At 40.1% G+C, this 14778-nt stretch overlaps 19 non-coding genes across 19 annotated transcripts; all 19 read right to left on the bottom strand.

Moving 5' to 3' along the window:
• Nucleotides 1-32: 32 nt before the first annotated feature.
• Nucleotides 33-114, bottom strand: Trnal-uag (transfer RNA leucine (anticodon UAG)). Its single transcript has one exon. It is a non-coding gene; the product is annotated as a tRNA-Leu (tRNA).
• Nucleotides 115-625: 511 nt separating this feature from the next.
• On the bottom strand, nt 626-707 carry Trnal-aag (transfer RNA leucine (anticodon AAG)). The gene has a single exon. It is a non-coding gene; the product is annotated as a tRNA-Leu (tRNA).
• A 384-nt stretch (nt 708-1091) lies between these two features.
• Nucleotides 1092-1173, bottom strand: Trnal-uag (transfer RNA leucine (anticodon UAG)). Its single transcript has one exon. It is a non-coding gene; the product is annotated as a tRNA-Leu (tRNA).
• A 510-nt stretch (nt 1174-1683) lies between these two features.
• Trnal-aag (transfer RNA leucine (anticodon AAG)) lies at nt 1684-1765 on the bottom strand. Its single transcript has one exon. It is a non-coding gene; the product is annotated as a tRNA-Leu (tRNA).
• Nucleotides 1766-2742: 977 nt separating this feature from the next.
• Nucleotides 2743-2824, bottom strand: Trnal-aag (transfer RNA leucine (anticodon AAG)). The gene has a single exon. It is a non-coding gene; the product is annotated as a tRNA-Leu (tRNA).
• Nucleotides 2825-3209: 385 nt separating this feature from the next.
• Trnal-uag (transfer RNA leucine (anticodon UAG)) lies at nt 3210-3291 on the bottom strand. The gene has a single exon. It is a non-coding gene; the product is annotated as a tRNA-Leu (tRNA).
• A 511-nt stretch (nt 3292-3802) lies between these two features.
• On the bottom strand, nt 3803-3884 carry Trnal-aag (transfer RNA leucine (anticodon AAG)). Its single transcript has one exon. It is a non-coding gene; the product is annotated as a tRNA-Leu (tRNA).
• A 386-nt stretch (nt 3885-4270) lies between these two features.
• Trnal-uag (transfer RNA leucine (anticodon UAG)) lies at nt 4271-4352 on the bottom strand. The gene has a single exon. It is a non-coding gene; the product is annotated as a tRNA-Leu (tRNA).
• Nucleotides 4353-5923: 1571 nt separating this feature from the next.
• On the bottom strand, nt 5924-6005 carry Trnal-aag (transfer RNA leucine (anticodon AAG)). Its single transcript has one exon. It is a non-coding gene; the product is annotated as a tRNA-Leu (tRNA).
• Nucleotides 6006-6390: 385 nt separating this feature from the next.
• On the bottom strand, nt 6391-6472 carry Trnal-uag (transfer RNA leucine (anticodon UAG)). Its single transcript has one exon. It is a non-coding gene; the product is annotated as a tRNA-Leu (tRNA).
• Nucleotides 6473-6983: 511 nt separating this feature from the next.
• Nucleotides 6984-7065, bottom strand: Trnal-aag (transfer RNA leucine (anticodon AAG)). Its single transcript has one exon. It is a non-coding gene; the product is annotated as a tRNA-Leu (tRNA).
• A 385-nt stretch (nt 7066-7450) lies between these two features.
• On the bottom strand, nt 7451-7532 carry Trnal-uag (transfer RNA leucine (anticodon UAG)). Its single transcript has one exon. It is a non-coding gene; the product is annotated as a tRNA-Leu (tRNA).
• Nucleotides 7533-9315: 1783 nt separating this feature from the next.
• Nucleotides 9316-9397, bottom strand: Trnal-uag (transfer RNA leucine (anticodon UAG)). The gene has a single exon. It is a non-coding gene; the product is annotated as a tRNA-Leu (tRNA).
• Nucleotides 9398-9772: 375 nt separating this feature from the next.
• Trnal-uag (transfer RNA leucine (anticodon UAG)) lies at nt 9773-9854 on the bottom strand. The gene has a single exon. It is a non-coding gene; the product is annotated as a tRNA-Leu (tRNA).
• Nucleotides 9855-10354: 500 nt separating this feature from the next.
• Trnal-aag (transfer RNA leucine (anticodon AAG)) lies at nt 10355-10436 on the bottom strand. The gene has a single exon. It is a non-coding gene; the product is annotated as a tRNA-Leu (tRNA).
• Nucleotides 10437-12423: 1987 nt separating this feature from the next.
• Trnal-aag (transfer RNA leucine (anticodon AAG)) lies at nt 12424-12505 on the bottom strand. Its single transcript has one exon. It is a non-coding gene; the product is annotated as a tRNA-Leu (tRNA).
• Nucleotides 12506-13016: 511 nt separating this feature from the next.
• On the bottom strand, nt 13017-13098 carry Trnal-aag (transfer RNA leucine (anticodon AAG)). Its single transcript has one exon. It is a non-coding gene; the product is annotated as a tRNA-Leu (tRNA).
• A 977-nt stretch (nt 13099-14075) lies between these two features.
• Nucleotides 14076-14157, bottom strand: Trnal-aag (transfer RNA leucine (anticodon AAG)). The gene has a single exon. It is a non-coding gene; the product is annotated as a tRNA-Leu (tRNA).
• Nucleotides 14158-14541: 384 nt separating this feature from the next.
• Nucleotides 14542-14623, bottom strand: Trnal-aag (transfer RNA leucine (anticodon AAG)). Its single transcript has one exon. It is a non-coding gene; the product is annotated as a tRNA-Leu (tRNA).
• Between the last annotated feature and the right edge of the window lie 155 nt (nt 14624-14778).

Raw genomic sequence — 14778 nt, 5'->3', positions numbered from 1 at the left:
CCTGACGTACTTTTCAGACATGTATGACTAGTTGACAGGAGCGAGATTTGAACTCGCGCCACCAAAGTGACTGGTGCCTAAAACCAGCGCCTTAGACCGCTCGGCCATCCTGCCTTCTTTTTAAGATATAAAGTCCCCGTCCCAAAAAAGTTCAAGTAAACCAAAAATGGCTTATGCTGACATTAGCAGGAAGGTTTTTGCTCTAACCAATTAAACTAAGATCCGAAGTCCTAAGTCTGTCCGTTGACAAGTAAACTTTGACAAGTTCACATTGCGTGGGTACAATAATGAAACGCCAAAAATTATACTCTTGTGGGTTAAATGTTAAAAATTATGCAACTATCAAGAAATATGTTGAACATGACTGTAAGAACGTCTCATTCGGACAATCGCTCTTAACAAGCTGTAAATCTAAATCTCCTGTCGTTTAAACGCTTTAGATCTCTGTTTCGAAAAATAAACGAAATGTTCCGCAATATCAAGTGGTACAAGTGACATTTTTCCCCAATGCGACAAAGACTTGTTAATTATACTTTTTCTAAAATATGCGTCTGTCTGGGGACGAAGTTTTTAAGCGTAATCAATGTTCTCTGTCCGAGGACATTTCCGGTCATGCGATATAAGATGACAGGAGCGAGATTCAAACTCGCGCCACCGAAGTGACTGGTGCCTTAAACCAGTGCCTTAGACCGCTCGGCCATCCTACCCGTTTTTCTAATACATATTGTCGACGAGCGTGCAGAGAAAATAGTATTTACGCGTATTTAAGCACTAGATGACATGTAAAAATGACAGAAATGTATGAAAAATTCAAATAAGTAAGTGACGCAAAATAATACGTTGATACCCAACCAGCACTGCACATTCCATTGCAAGTGTATTCGTCCCGTGACTTTTCATCAATTTAGAGAGTTTTGCCTGATTGTGGGCGGAATTACCTGCACAGTCAAGCAGTTTTAGCGATCCCGTCCTGCATGCAAGCAAAACTTGTGATACATCCTTTTTAAACGTTCGCGCATTTTTCCAGGCAAAAGAGTTAAGCGGAAATAAAAATGTTTGCCTGACGTACTTTTCAGACATGTATGACTAGTTGACAGGAGCGAGATTTGAACTCGCGCCACCAAAGTGACTGGTGCCTAAAACCAGCGCTTTAGACCGCTCGGCCATCCTGCCTTCTTTTTAAGATATAAAGTCCCCGTCCCAAAAAAGTTCAAGTAAACCAAAAATGGCTTATGCTGACATTAGCAGGAAGGTTTTTGCTCTAACCAATTAACCTAAAATCCGAAGTCCTAAGTCTGTCCGTTGACAAGTAAACTTTGACAAGTTCACATTGCGTGGGTACAATAATGAAACGCCAAAAATTATACTCTTGTGGGTTAAATGTTAAAAATTATGCAACTATCAAGAAATATGTTGATCATGACTGTAAGAACGTTTCATTCGGACAATCGCTCTTAACAAGCTGTAAATCTAAATCTCCTGTCGTTTAAACGCTTTAGATCTCCGTTTCGAAAAATAAACGAAATGTTCCGCAAAATCAAGTGGTACAAGTGCCATTTTTCCCCAATGCGACAAAGACTTGGTAATTATACTTTTTTAAAATTTGCGTCTTTCTGGGGACGAAGTTTTTAATCGCAATCAATATCATCTGTCCGAAGACATTTCCGGACATGCGATATAAGATGACAGGAGCGAGATTCGAACTCGCGCCACCGAAGTGACTGGTGCCTTAACCCAGCGCCTTAGACCGCTCGGCCATCCTGCCCGGTTTTTCAAATACATAATGTGGACGAGCGTGTAGAAAAAATAGTATTTACGCGTATTTAAGCACTAGATGACATGTATAAATGACTGAAATGTATGAAAAATTCAAATAAGTAAGTGACGCAAATTAATACGTTGATACCCAACCAGCTCCGCACATTCCATTGCAAGTGAATTCGTCCCGTGACTTTTTATCAATTTAGAGAGTTTTGCCTGATTGTGGGCGGAATTACCTGCACAGTCAAGCAGTTTTAGCGATCCCGTCCTGCATGCAAGCGAAACTTGTGATACATCGTTTTTAAACGTTCGCGCATTTTTCCAGGCAAAATAGTTAAGCGGAAATAAAAACTTTTATCCGACGTACTTTTCAGACATGTATGATTAGTTGACAGGAGCGAGATTCGAATTCGCGCCAGCGAAGTGACTGGTGACTAAAACCAACGCCTTAGACCGCTCGGCCATCCTGCCTTATTTTTAAGATATAAAATCCCCGTCCCAAAAAAGTTCAATTAAACCAAAAATGGCTTATTCTGACATTAGCAGGAAGGTTTTTGCTCTAACCAATTAACCTAAGATCCGAAATCCAAAGTCTGTCCCTTGACAAGTAAGCTTTGACAAGTTCACATTGCGTGGGTACAATAATGAAACGCCGAAAATTATACTCTTGTGGGTTAAATGTTAAAAATTAAGCAATTATCAAGAAAAATGTTGAACATGACTGTAAGACCGTTTCATTCGGACTATCGCTCTTAACAAGCTGTAAATCCAAATCTCCTGTCGTTTAAACGCTTTAGATCTCTGTTTTGAAAAATAAACGAAATGTTCCGCAAAATCAAGTGGTACAAGTGACATTTTTCCCCAATGCGACAAAGACTTGTTAATTATACTTTTTTAAAATTTGCGTCTTTCTGGGGACGAAATTTTTAAGCGCAATCAATATCCTCTGTCCGAGGACATTTCCGGACATGCGATATAAGATGACAGGAGCGAGATTCGAACTCGCGGCACCGAAGTGACTGGTGCCTTAAACCAGCGCCTTAGACCGCTCGGCCATCCTGCGCGGTTTTTCAAATACATAATGTGGACGAGCGTGCAGAAAAAATAGTATTTACGCGTATTTAAGCACTAGATGACATGTAAAAATGACCGAAATGTATGAAAAATTCAAATAAGTAAGTGACGCAAATTAATACGCTGATACCCAACCAGCTCCGCACATTCCATTGCAAGTGTATTCGTCCCGTGACTTTTCATCAATTTAGAGAGTTTTGCCTGATTGTGGGCGGAATTACCTGCACAGTCAAGCAGTTTTAGCGATCCCGTCCTGCATGCAAGCGAAACTTGTGATACATCCTTTTTAAACGTTCGCGCATTTTTCCAGGCAAAATAGTTAAGCGGAAAACAAAACTTTTGTCCGACGTACTTTGCAGACATGTATGATTAGTTGACAGGAGCGAGATTTGAACTCGCGCCACCAAAGTGACTGGTGCCTAAAACCAGCGCCTTAGACCGCTCGGCCATCCTGCCTACTTTTTAAGATATAAAGTCCCCGTCCCAAAAAAGTTCAAGTAAACGAAAAATGGCTTATGCTGACATTAGCAGGAAGGTTTTTGCTCTAACCAATTAACCTAAGATCCGAAGTCCTAAGTCTGTCCGTTGACAAGTAAACTTTGACAAGTTCACATTGCGTGGGTACAATAATGAAACGCCAAAAATTATACTCTTGTGGGTTAAATGTTGAAAATTATGCAACTATCAAGAAATATGTTGAACATGACTGTAAGAACGTTTCATTCGGACAATCGCTCTTAACAAGCTGTAAATCCAAATCTCCTGTCGTTTAAACGCTTTAGATCTCTGTTTCGAAAAATAAACGAAATGTTCCGCAAAATCAAGTGGTACAAGTGACATTTTTCCCCAATGCGACAAAGACTTGTTAATTATACTTTTTCTAAAATATGCGTCTGTCTGGGGACGAAGTTTTTAAGCGTAATCAATATTCTCTGTCCGAGGACATTTCCGGTCATGCGATATAAGATGACAGGAGCGAGATTCAAACTCGCGCCACCGAAGTGACTGGTGCCTTAAACCAGCGCCTTAGATCGCTCGGCCATCCTGCCCGGTTTTTCAAATACATAATGTCGACGAGCGTACAGAGAAAATAGTATTTACGCGTATTTAAGCCCTAGATGACATGTAAAAATGACAGAAATGTATGAAAAATTCAAATAAGTAAGTGACGCAAAATAATAGGTTGATACCCAACCAGCTCTGCACATTCCATTGCAAGTGTATTAGTCCCGTGACTTTTCATCAATTTAGAGAGTTGTGCCTGATTGTGGGCGGAATTGCCTGCACAGTCAAGCAGTTTTAGCGATCCCGTTATGCATGCAAGCGAAACTTGTGATACATCCTTTTTAAACGTTCGCGCATTTTTCCAGGCAAAATAGTTAAGCGGAAATAAAAACGTTTGTCCGACGTACCTTTTCAGACATGTATGATTAGTTGACAGGAGCGAGATTCGAACTCGCGCCACCGAAGTGACTGGTGCCTAAAACCAGAGCCTTAGACCGCTCGGCCATCCTGCCTTTTTTTTAAGATATAAAATCCCCGTCCCAAAAAAGTTCAAGTAAACCAAAAATGGCTTATTCTGACATTAACAGGAAGGTTTTTGCTCTAACCAATGAACCTAAGATCCGAAGTCCTAAGTCTGTCCGTTGACAAGTAAACTTTGACAAGTTCACATTGCGTGGGTACAATAATGAAACGCCGAAAATTATACTCTTGTGGGTTAAATGTTAAATATTATGCAATTATCAAGAAAAATGTTGAACATGACTGTAACACCGTTTCATTCGAACTATCGCTCTTAACAAGCTGTAAATCCAAATCTTCTGTCGTTTAAACGGTTTAGATCTCTTTTTCGAAAAATAACCGAAATTTTCCGCAAAATCAAGTGGTACAAGTGACATTTTTCCCCAATGCGACAAACACTTATTAATTATACTTTTTCTAAAATTTGGGTCTTTCTGGGGACGAAGTTTTTAAGCGTAATCAATATTCTCTGACCGAGGACATTTCCGGTCATGCGATATAAGATGACAGGAGCGAAATTCGAACTCGCGCCACCGAAGTGACTGGTGCCTTAAACCACCGCCTTAGACCGCTCGGCCATCCTGCCCGGTTTTTCAAATACGTAATGTCGACGTGCGTGCAGAGGAAATAGTATTTACGCGTATTTAAGCACTAGATGACATGTAAAAATGGCCGAAATGAATGAAAAATTCAAATAAGTAAGTGACGCAAAATAATACGTTGATACTCAACCAGCTCTTCACATTCCATTGCAAGTTCATTCGTCCCGTGACTCTTCATCAATTAAGAGAGTTTTGCCTGATTGTGGGCGGAATTACCTGCACAGTCAAGCAGTTTTAGCGATCCCGTCCTGCATGCAAGCGAAACTTGTGATACATCCTTTTTAAACGTTCGAGCATTTTTCTAGCCAAAATGGTTAAGCGGAAATAAAAACGTTTGTTCGATAAACTTTTTAAACATGCATGATTAGTTCACGGGAGCGAGAAACGAACTCGCGCCACCGAAGTGACTGGTGCCTAAAACCAGCGCCTTAGACCTCTGGGCCATCCTGCCTTATTTTTAAGATATAAAATCCCCGTCCCAAAAAAGTTCAAGTAAACCAAAAATGGGTTATTCTGACATTAGCAGGAAGATCTTTGTTCTAACCAATTAACCTAAGATCCGAATTGCTAAGTCTGTCCCTTGACAAGTAAACTTTGACAAGTTCACATTGCGTGGGTACAATAATGAAGCGCCGAAAATTATACTCCTGTGAGTTAAATGTTAAAAATTATGCAATTATCAAGAAATATGTTGAACATGACTGTAAGAACGTTTCATTCGGACAATTGCTCTTAACAAGCGGTAAATCGAAATCTCCTGTCGCTTAAGCGCTTTAGATCTCTGTTTCGAAAAATAAACATAATTTTCCGCAAAATCAACTGGTACAAGTGACATTTTTCCCCAATGCGACAAAGACGAATTAATTATACTTTTTCCAAAATTTGCGTCTTTCTGGGGACGATGGTTTTAAGCGTAATCAATATTCTCTGTCCGAGGACATTTCCGGTCATGCGATATAAGATGACAGGAGCGAAATTCGAACTCGCGCCACCGAAGTGACTGGTGCCTTAAACCAGCGCCTTAGACCGCTCGGCCATCCTACCCGGTTTTTCAAATACATAATGTCGACGAGCGTGCAGAGAAAATAGTATTTACGCGTATTTAAGCACTAGATGACATGTAAAAATGACCGAAATGAATGAAAAATTCAAATTAGTAAGTGACGCAAAATAATACGTTGATACCCAACCAGCTCTGCACATTCCATTGCAAGTTCATTCGTCCCGTGACTCTTCATCAATTAAGAGAGTTTTGCCTGATTATGGGCGGAATTACCTGCACAGTCAAGAAGTTTTAGCGATCCCGTCCTGCATGCAAGCAAAACTTGTGATACATCCTTTTTAAACATTCGCGCATTTTTCTAGGCAAAATAGTTAAGCGGAAATAAAAACGTTTGACCGACGTACTTTTCAGACATGTATGATTAGTTGACAGGAGCGAGATTCGAACTCGCGCCACCAAAGTGACTGGTGCCTAAAACCAGCGCCTTAGACCGCTCGGCCATCATGCCTACTTTTTAAGATATAAAGTCCTCGTCCCAAAAAAGTTCAAGTAAACCAAAAACGGCTTATGCTGACATTAGCAGGAAAGTTTTTGCTCTAACCAATTAACCTAAGATCCGAAGTCCTAAATCTGTCCGTTGACAAGTAAACTTTGACAAGTTCACATTGCGTGGGTACAATAATGAAGCGCCGAAAATTATACTCTTGTGGGTTAAATGTTAAAAATTATGCAATTATCAAGAAATATGTTGAACATGACTGTAAGAACGTTTCATTCGGACAATTGCTCTTAACAAGCTGTAAATCGAAATCTCCTGTCGTTTAAGCGCTTTAGATCTCTGTTTCGAAAAATAAACGAAATTTGCCGCAAAATCAAGTGGTACAAGTGCCATTTTTCCCCAATGCGACAAAGACTTGTTAATTATACTTTTTCTAAAATTTTCGGCTTTCTGGGGGCGAAGTTTTTAAGCGTAATCAATATTCTCTGTCCGAGGACATTTCCGGTCATGCGATATAAGATGACAGGAGCGAAATTCGAACTCGCGCCACCGAAGTGACTGGTGCCTTAAACCAGCGCCTTAGACCGCTCGGCCATCCTGCCCGGTTTTTCAAATACATAATGTCGACGAGCGTGCAGAGAAAATAGTATTTACGCGTATTTAAGCACTAGATGACATGTAAAAATGACTGAAATGAATGAAAAATTCAAATAAGTAAGTGACGCAAAATAATACGTTGATACCCAACCAGCTCTGCACATTCCATTGCAAGTTCATTCGTCCCGTGACTCTTCATCAATTAAGAGAGTTTTGCCTGATTGTGGGCGGAATTACCTGCACAGTCAAGAAGTTTTAGCGATCCCGTCCTGCATGCAAGCGAAACTTGTGATACATCCTTTTTAAACGTTCGCGCATTTTTCTAGGCAAAATAGTTAAGCGGAAATAAAAACGTTTGACCGACGTACTTTTCAGACATGTATGATTAGTTGACAGGAGCGAGATTCGAACTCGCGCCACCAAAGTGACTGGTGCCTAAAACCAGCGCCTTAGACCCCTCGGCCATCATGCCCACTTTTTAAGATATAAAGTCCCCGTCCCAAAAAAGTTCAAGTAAACCAAAAATGGCTTATGCTGACATTAGCAGGAAAGTTTTTGCTCTAACCAATTAACCTAAGATCCGAAGTCCTAAATCTGTCCGTTGACAAGTAAACTTTGACAAGTTCACATTGCGTGGGTACAATAATGAAGCGCCGAAAATTATACTCTTGTGAGTTAAATGTTAAAAATTATGCAATTATCAAGAAATATGTTGAACATGACTGTAAGAACGTTTCATTCGGACAATTGCTCTTAACAAGCGGTAAATCGATATCTCCTGTCGTTTAAGCGCTTTAGATCTCTGTTTCGAAAAATAAACGAAATTTTCGGCAAAATCAAGTGGTACAAGTGCCATTTTTCCCCAATGCGACAAAGACTTGTTAATTATACTTTTTCTAAAATTTGCGTCTTTCTGGGGACGAAGTTTTTAAGCGTAATCAATATTCTCTGTCCCATGATATTTCCGGTCATGCGATATAAGATGACATGGGCGAGATTCGAACTCGCGCCACCGAAGTGACCAGCGCCTTAGACCGCTCGGCCATCCTGCCCGGTTTTTCTATAACATAATGTGGACGAGAGTGCAGAGAAAATAGTATTTACGCGTATTTAAGAAGTAGATGACATGTAAAAAAGAACTGAAATATATGGAAAATTCAAATAAGTAAGTGACGCAAAATAATACGTTGATACCCAACCAGCTCTGCACATTCCATTGCAAGTGTATTCTTCCCGTGACTTTCCATCAATTTAGAGAGTTTTGCCTGATTGTGGGCGGAATTACCTGCACAGTCAAGAAGTTTTAGCGATCCCGTCCTGCATGCAAGCGAAACTTGTGATACATCATTTTTAAACGTTCGCACATTTTTCTAGGCAAAATAGTTAAGTGGAAATAAAAGCGTTTGACCGACGTACTTTTCAGACATGTATGATTAGTTGACAGGAGCGAGATTCGAACTCGCGCCACCAAAGTGACTGGTGCCTAAAACCAGCGCCTTAGACCGCTCGGTCATCATGCCTACTTTTTAAGATATAAAGTCCCCGTTCCAAAAAAGTTCAAGTAAACCAAAAATGGCTTATGCTGACATTAGCAGGAAAGTTTTTGCTCTAACCAATTAACCTAAGATCCGAAGTCCTAAATCTGTCCGTTGACAAGAAAACTTTGACAAGTTCACATTGCGTGGGTACAATAATGAAGCACCGAAAATTATACTCTTGTGAATTAAATGTTAAAAATTATGCAATTATCAAGAAATATGTTGAACATGACTGTAACAATTGCTCTTAACAAGCGGTAAATCGAAATCTCCTGTCGTTTAAGCGCTTTAGATCTCTGTTTCGAAAAATAAACGAAATTTTCCGCAAAATCAAGTGGTACAAGTGCCATTTTTCCCCAATGCGACAAAGACTTGTTAATTATACTTTTTCTAAAATTTGCGTCTTTCTGGGGACGAAGTTTTTAAGCGTAATCAATATTCTCTGTCCAATGATATTTCCGGTCATGCGATATAAGATGACAGGAGCGAGATTCGAACTCGTGCCACCGAAGTGACCAGCGCCTTAGACCGCTCGGCCATCCTGCCTGGTTTTTCAAATTCACAATGTGAACGAGCGTGCAGAAAAAATAGTATTTACGCGTATTTAAGCACTAGATAACATGTAAAAATAACCGAAATGTATGAAAGATTCAAATAAGTAAGTGACGCAAAATAAAAACGTTTGTCCGACGTACTTTTCAGACATGTATGATTAGTTGACAGGAGCGAGATTCGAACTCGCGCCACCAAAGTGACTGGTGCCTAAAACCAGCGCCTTAGACCGCTCGGGTATCCTGCCTACTTTTTAAGATATAAAGTCTCCGTCCCAAAAAAGTTCAAGTAAACCAAAAATGTCTTATGCTGACATTAGCAGGAAGGTTTTTGCTCTAACCAATTAACCTAAGATCCAAAGACCTAAGTCTGTCCGTTGACAAGTAAACTTTGACAAGTTCACATTGCGTGGGTACAATATACAAACGCCGAAAATTGTACTCTTGTGGGTTAAATGTTAAAAATTATTCAATTATCAAGAAATATGTTGAACATGACTGTAAGAACATTTCATTCGGACTATCGCTCTTAACAACTAAAATTTGCGTCTTTCTGGGGACGAAGTTTTTAAGCGTAATCAATATTCTCTGTCCCAGGACATTTCAGGTCATGCGATATAAGATGACAGGAGCGAGATTCGAACTCGCGCCACCGAAGTGACTGGTGCCTAAAACCAGCGCCTTAGACCGCTCGACCATCCTGCCTACCTTTTAAGATATAAAGTCCCCGTCCCAAAAAAGTTCAAGTAAACCAAAAATGGCGTATGCTGACATTAGCAGGAAGGTTTTTGCTCTAATCAATTAACCTAAGATCCGAAGTCCTAAGTCTGTCCGTTGACAAGTAAACTTTGACAAGTTCACATTGCGTGGGTACAATAATGAAACGCCGAAAATTATACTCTTGTGGTTTAAATGTTAAAAATTATGCAATTATCAAGAAAAATGTTGAACATGACTGTAAGAACGTTTCATTCGGACTATCGCTCTTAACAAGCTGTAAATCGAAATCTCCTGTCGTTTAAACGCTTTAGATCTCTGTTTCGAAAAATAAACGAAATTCAAGTGGTACAAGTGACATTTTTCCCCAATGCGACAAAGACTTGTTAATTATACTTTTTCTAAAATTGGCGTCTTTCTGGGGACGAAGTTTTTAAGCGTAATCAATATTCTCTGTCCCAGGACATTTCAGGTCATGCGATATAAGATGACAGGAGCGAGATTCGAACTCGCGCCACCGAAGTGACTGGTGCCTTAAACCAGCGCCTTAGACCGCTCGGCCATCCTGCCTGGTTTTTCAAATTCATAATGTGGACGAGCGTGCAGAAAAAATAGTATTTACGCGTATTTAAGCACTAGATGACATGTAAAAATGACCGAAATGTTTAAAAAATTCAAAGAAGTAATTGACGCAAAATAATACGTTGATACCCAACCAGCTCTGCCCATTCCATTGCAAGTGAATTCGTCCCGTGACTTTTCATCAATTTAGAGAGTTTTGCCTGATTGTGGGCGGAATTACCTGCACAGTCAAGCAGTTTTAGCGATCCCGTCCTGCATGCAAGCAAAACTTGTGAAACATCCTTTTTAAACGTTCGCGAAATATTCTAGGCAAAATAGTTAAGCGGAAATAAAAACGTTTGTCCGACGTACTTTTCAGACCTGTATGATTAGTTGACAGGAGCGAGATTCGAACTCGCGCCACCGAAGTGACTGGTGTCTAAAACCAGCGCCTTAGACCGCACCGCCATCCTGCCTACTTTTTAAGATATAAAATCCCCGTCCCAAAAAAGTTCAAGTAAACCAAAAATGGCTTATGCTGACATTAGCAGGAAGGCTTTTGCTCTAACCAATTAACCTAAGATCCGAAGTCCTAAGTCTGTCTGTTGACAAGTAAACTTTGACAAGTTCACATTGCGTGGGTACAATAATGAAACGCCGAAAATTATACTCTTGTGGGTTAAATGTTAAAAATTGTGCAATTATCAAGAAATATGTTGAACATGACTGTAAGAACGGTTCATTGGGACAATCGCTCTTAACAAGCTGTAAATCGAAATCTCCTCTCGTTTAAGCGCTTTAGATCTCTGTTTCGAAAAATAAACGAAATTTTCCGCAAAATCAAGTGGTACAAGTGACATTTTTCCCCAATGCGACAAAGACTTGTTAATTATACTTTTTCTAAAATTTGCGTCTTTCTGGGGACGAAGTTTTTAAGCGTAATCAATATTCTCTGTCTGAGGACATTTCTGGTCATGCGATATAAGATGACAGGAGCGAGATTCGAACCCGCGCCACCGAAGTGACTTGTGATTTAAACCAGCGCCTTAGTCAAGCAGTATTAGCGATCCCGTCCTGCATGCAAGCGAAACTTGTGAAACATCCTTTTTAAACGTTCGCGCATTTTTCTAGGCAAAATAGTTAAGCGGAAATAAAAGCGCTTGTCCGACGTACTTTTCAGACATGTATGATTAGTTGACAGGAGCAAGATTCGAACTCGCGTCACCGAAGCGACTGGTGCCTAAAACAAGCGCCTTAGACCGCTCGGCCATCCTGCCTAGTTTTTAAGATATAAAATCCCCGTCCCAAAAAAGTTCAAGTAAACTAAAAATGGCTTATGCTGACATTAGCAGGAAGGTTTTTGCTCTAACCAATTAAACTAAGATCCGAAGTCCTAAGTCTGTCCGTTGACAAGTAAACTTTGACAAGTTCGCATTGCGTGGGTACAATAATGAAACGCCGAAAATTATACTCTTGTGGGTTAAATGTTAAAAATTGTGCAATTATCAAGAAATATGTTGAACATGACTGTAAGAACGGTTCATTGGGACAATCGCTCTTAACAAGCTGTAAATCGAAATCTCCTGTCGTTTAAGCGCTTTAGATCTCTGTTTCGAAAAATAAACGAAATTTTCCGCAAAATCAAGTGGTACAAGTGACATTTTTCCCCAATGCGACAAAGACTTGTTAATTATACTTTTTCTAAAATTTGCGTCTTTCTGGGGACGAAGTTTTTAAGCGTAATCAATATTCTCTGTCCGAGGACATTTCTGGTCATGCGATATAAGATGACAGGAGCGAGATTCGAACCCGCGCCACCGAAGTGACTTGTGATTTAAACCAGCGCCTTAGTCAAGCAGTATTAGCGATCCCGTCCTGCATGCAAGCGAAACTTGTGAAACATCCTTTTTAAACGTTCGCGCATTTTTCTAGGCAAAATAGTTAAGCGGAAATAAAAACGTTTGTCCGACGTACTTTTCAGACATGTATGATTAGTTGACAGGAGCGAGATTCGAACTCGCGCCACCGAAGTGACAGGTGCCTTAAACCAGCGCCTTAGACCGCTCGGCCATCCTGCCTCATTTTTAAGATATAAAATCCCCGTCCCAAACAATTTCAAGTAAACCAAAAATGGCTTATTCTGACATTAGCAGGAAGGTTTTTGCTCTAACCAATTAACTTAAGATCCGAAGTCCTAAGTCTGTCCCTTGACATGTAAGCTTTGACAAGTTCACATTGCGTGGGTACAATAATGAAATGCCGAAAATTATACTCTTGTGGGTTAAATGTTAAAAATTTTGCAATTATCAAGAAAAATGTTGAACATGACTGTAAGAACGTTTCATTCGGACTATCGCTCTTAACAAGCTGTAAATCGAAATCTCCTGTCGTTTAAACGCTTTAGATCTCTGTTTCAAAAAATAAACGAAATTTTCCGCAAAATCAAGTGGTACAAGCGACACTTTTCTCCAATGCGACAAAGACTTGTTAATTATACTTTTTCTAAAATTTGCATCTTTCTGGGGACGAAGTTTTTAAGCGTAATCAATATTCTCCGTCCGAGGACATTTCTGGTCATGCGATATAAGATGACAGGAGCGAGATTCGAACTCGCGCCACCGAAGTGACTGGTGCCTTAAACCAGCGCCTTAGACCGCTCGGCCATCCTGCCCGGTTTTTCAAACACATAATGTCGACGAGCGTGCAGAGAAAATAGTATTTACGCGTATTTAAGCACTAGATGACATGTAAAAATGACCGAAATGTATGAAAAATTCAAATAAGTAAGTGACGCAAAATAATACGTTGAGACCCAACCAGCTCTGCACATTCCATTGCAAGTGTATTCGTCCCGTGACTTTTCATGAATTTAGAGAGTTTTTCCTGATTGTGGGCGGAATTTCCTGCACAGTCAAGCAGTTTTAGCGATCCCGTCCTGCATGCAAGCGAAACATGTGAAACATCCTTTTTAAACGATCGCGCATTTTTCTAGGCAAAATACTTAAGCGGAAATAAAAACGTTTGTCCGACGTACTTTTCAGACATGTATGATTAGTTGACAGGAGCGAGATTCGAACTCGCGCCACCGAATTGACTGGTGCCTTAAACCGGCGCGTTAGACCGCTCGGCCATCCTGCCTCATTTTTAAGATATAAAATCCCCGTCCCAAAAAGTTCAAGTAAACCAAAAATGGCTTATTCTGACATTAGCAGGAAGGTTTTTGCTCTAACTAATTAACCTAAGATCCGAAGTCCTAAGTCTGTTCCTTGACAAGTAAACTTTGACAAGTTCACATTGCGTGGGTACAATAATGAAACGCCGAAAATTATACTCTTGTGAGTAAAATGTTAAAAATTATGCAATTATCAAGAAAAATGTTGAACATGACTGTAAGAACGTTTCATTCGGACTTTTGCTCTTAACAAGCTGTAAATCGAAATCTCCTGTCGTTTAAACGCTTTAGATCTCTGTTTCAAAAAATAAACGAAATTTTCCGCAAAATCAAGTGGTACAAGTGACACTTTTCTCCAATGCGACAAAAACTTGTTAATTATACTTTTTCTAAAATTTGCATCTTTCTGGGGACGAAGTTTTTAAGCGTAATCAATATTCTCCGTCCGAGGACATTTCTGGTCATGCGATATAAGATGACAGGAGCGAGATTCGAACTCGCGCCACCGAAGTGACTGGTGCCTTAAACCAGCGCCTTAGACCGCTCGGCCATCCTGCCCGGTTTTTCAAACACATAATGTCGACGAGCGTGCAGAGAAATAGTATTTACGCGTATTTAAGCACTAGATGACATGTAAAAATGACCGAAATGTATGAAAAATTCAAATAAGTAAGTGACGCAAAATAATACGTTGAGACCCAACCAGCTCTGCACATTCCATTGCAAGTGTATTCGTCCCGTGACTTTTCATGAATTTAGAGAGTTTTTCCTGATTGTGGGCGGAATTTCCTGCACAGTCAAGCAGTTTTAGCGATCCCGTCCTGCATGCAAGCGAAACATGTGAAACATCCTTTTTAAACGATCGCGCATTTTTCTAGGCAAAATACTTAAGCGGAAATAAAAACGTTTGTCCGACGTACTTTTCAGACATGTATGATTAGTTGACAGGAGCGAGATTCGAACTCGCGCCACCGAAGTGACTGGTGCCTTAAACCAGCGCGTTAGACCGCTCGGCCATCCTGCCTCATTTTTAAGATATAAAATCCCCGTCCCAAAAAGTTCAAGTAAACCAAAAATGGCTTATTCTGACATTAGCAGGAAGGTTTTTGCTCTAACTAATTAACCTAAGATCCGAAGTCCTAAGTCTGTTCCTTGACAAGTAAACTTTGACAAGTTCAC

The sequence above is a fragment of the Hydractinia symbiolongicarpus genome, chromosome 3, assembly GCF_029227915.1.
Source record: "Hydractinia symbiolongicarpus strain clone_291-10 chromosome 3, HSymV2.1, whole genome shotgun sequence".
In the NCBI taxonomy this organism is placed as follows: domain Eukaryota; kingdom Metazoa; phylum Cnidaria; class Hydrozoa; order Anthoathecata; family Hydractiniidae; genus Hydractinia; species Hydractinia symbiolongicarpus.
This window is presented reverse-complemented; position numbering and strand designations above follow the sequence as displayed.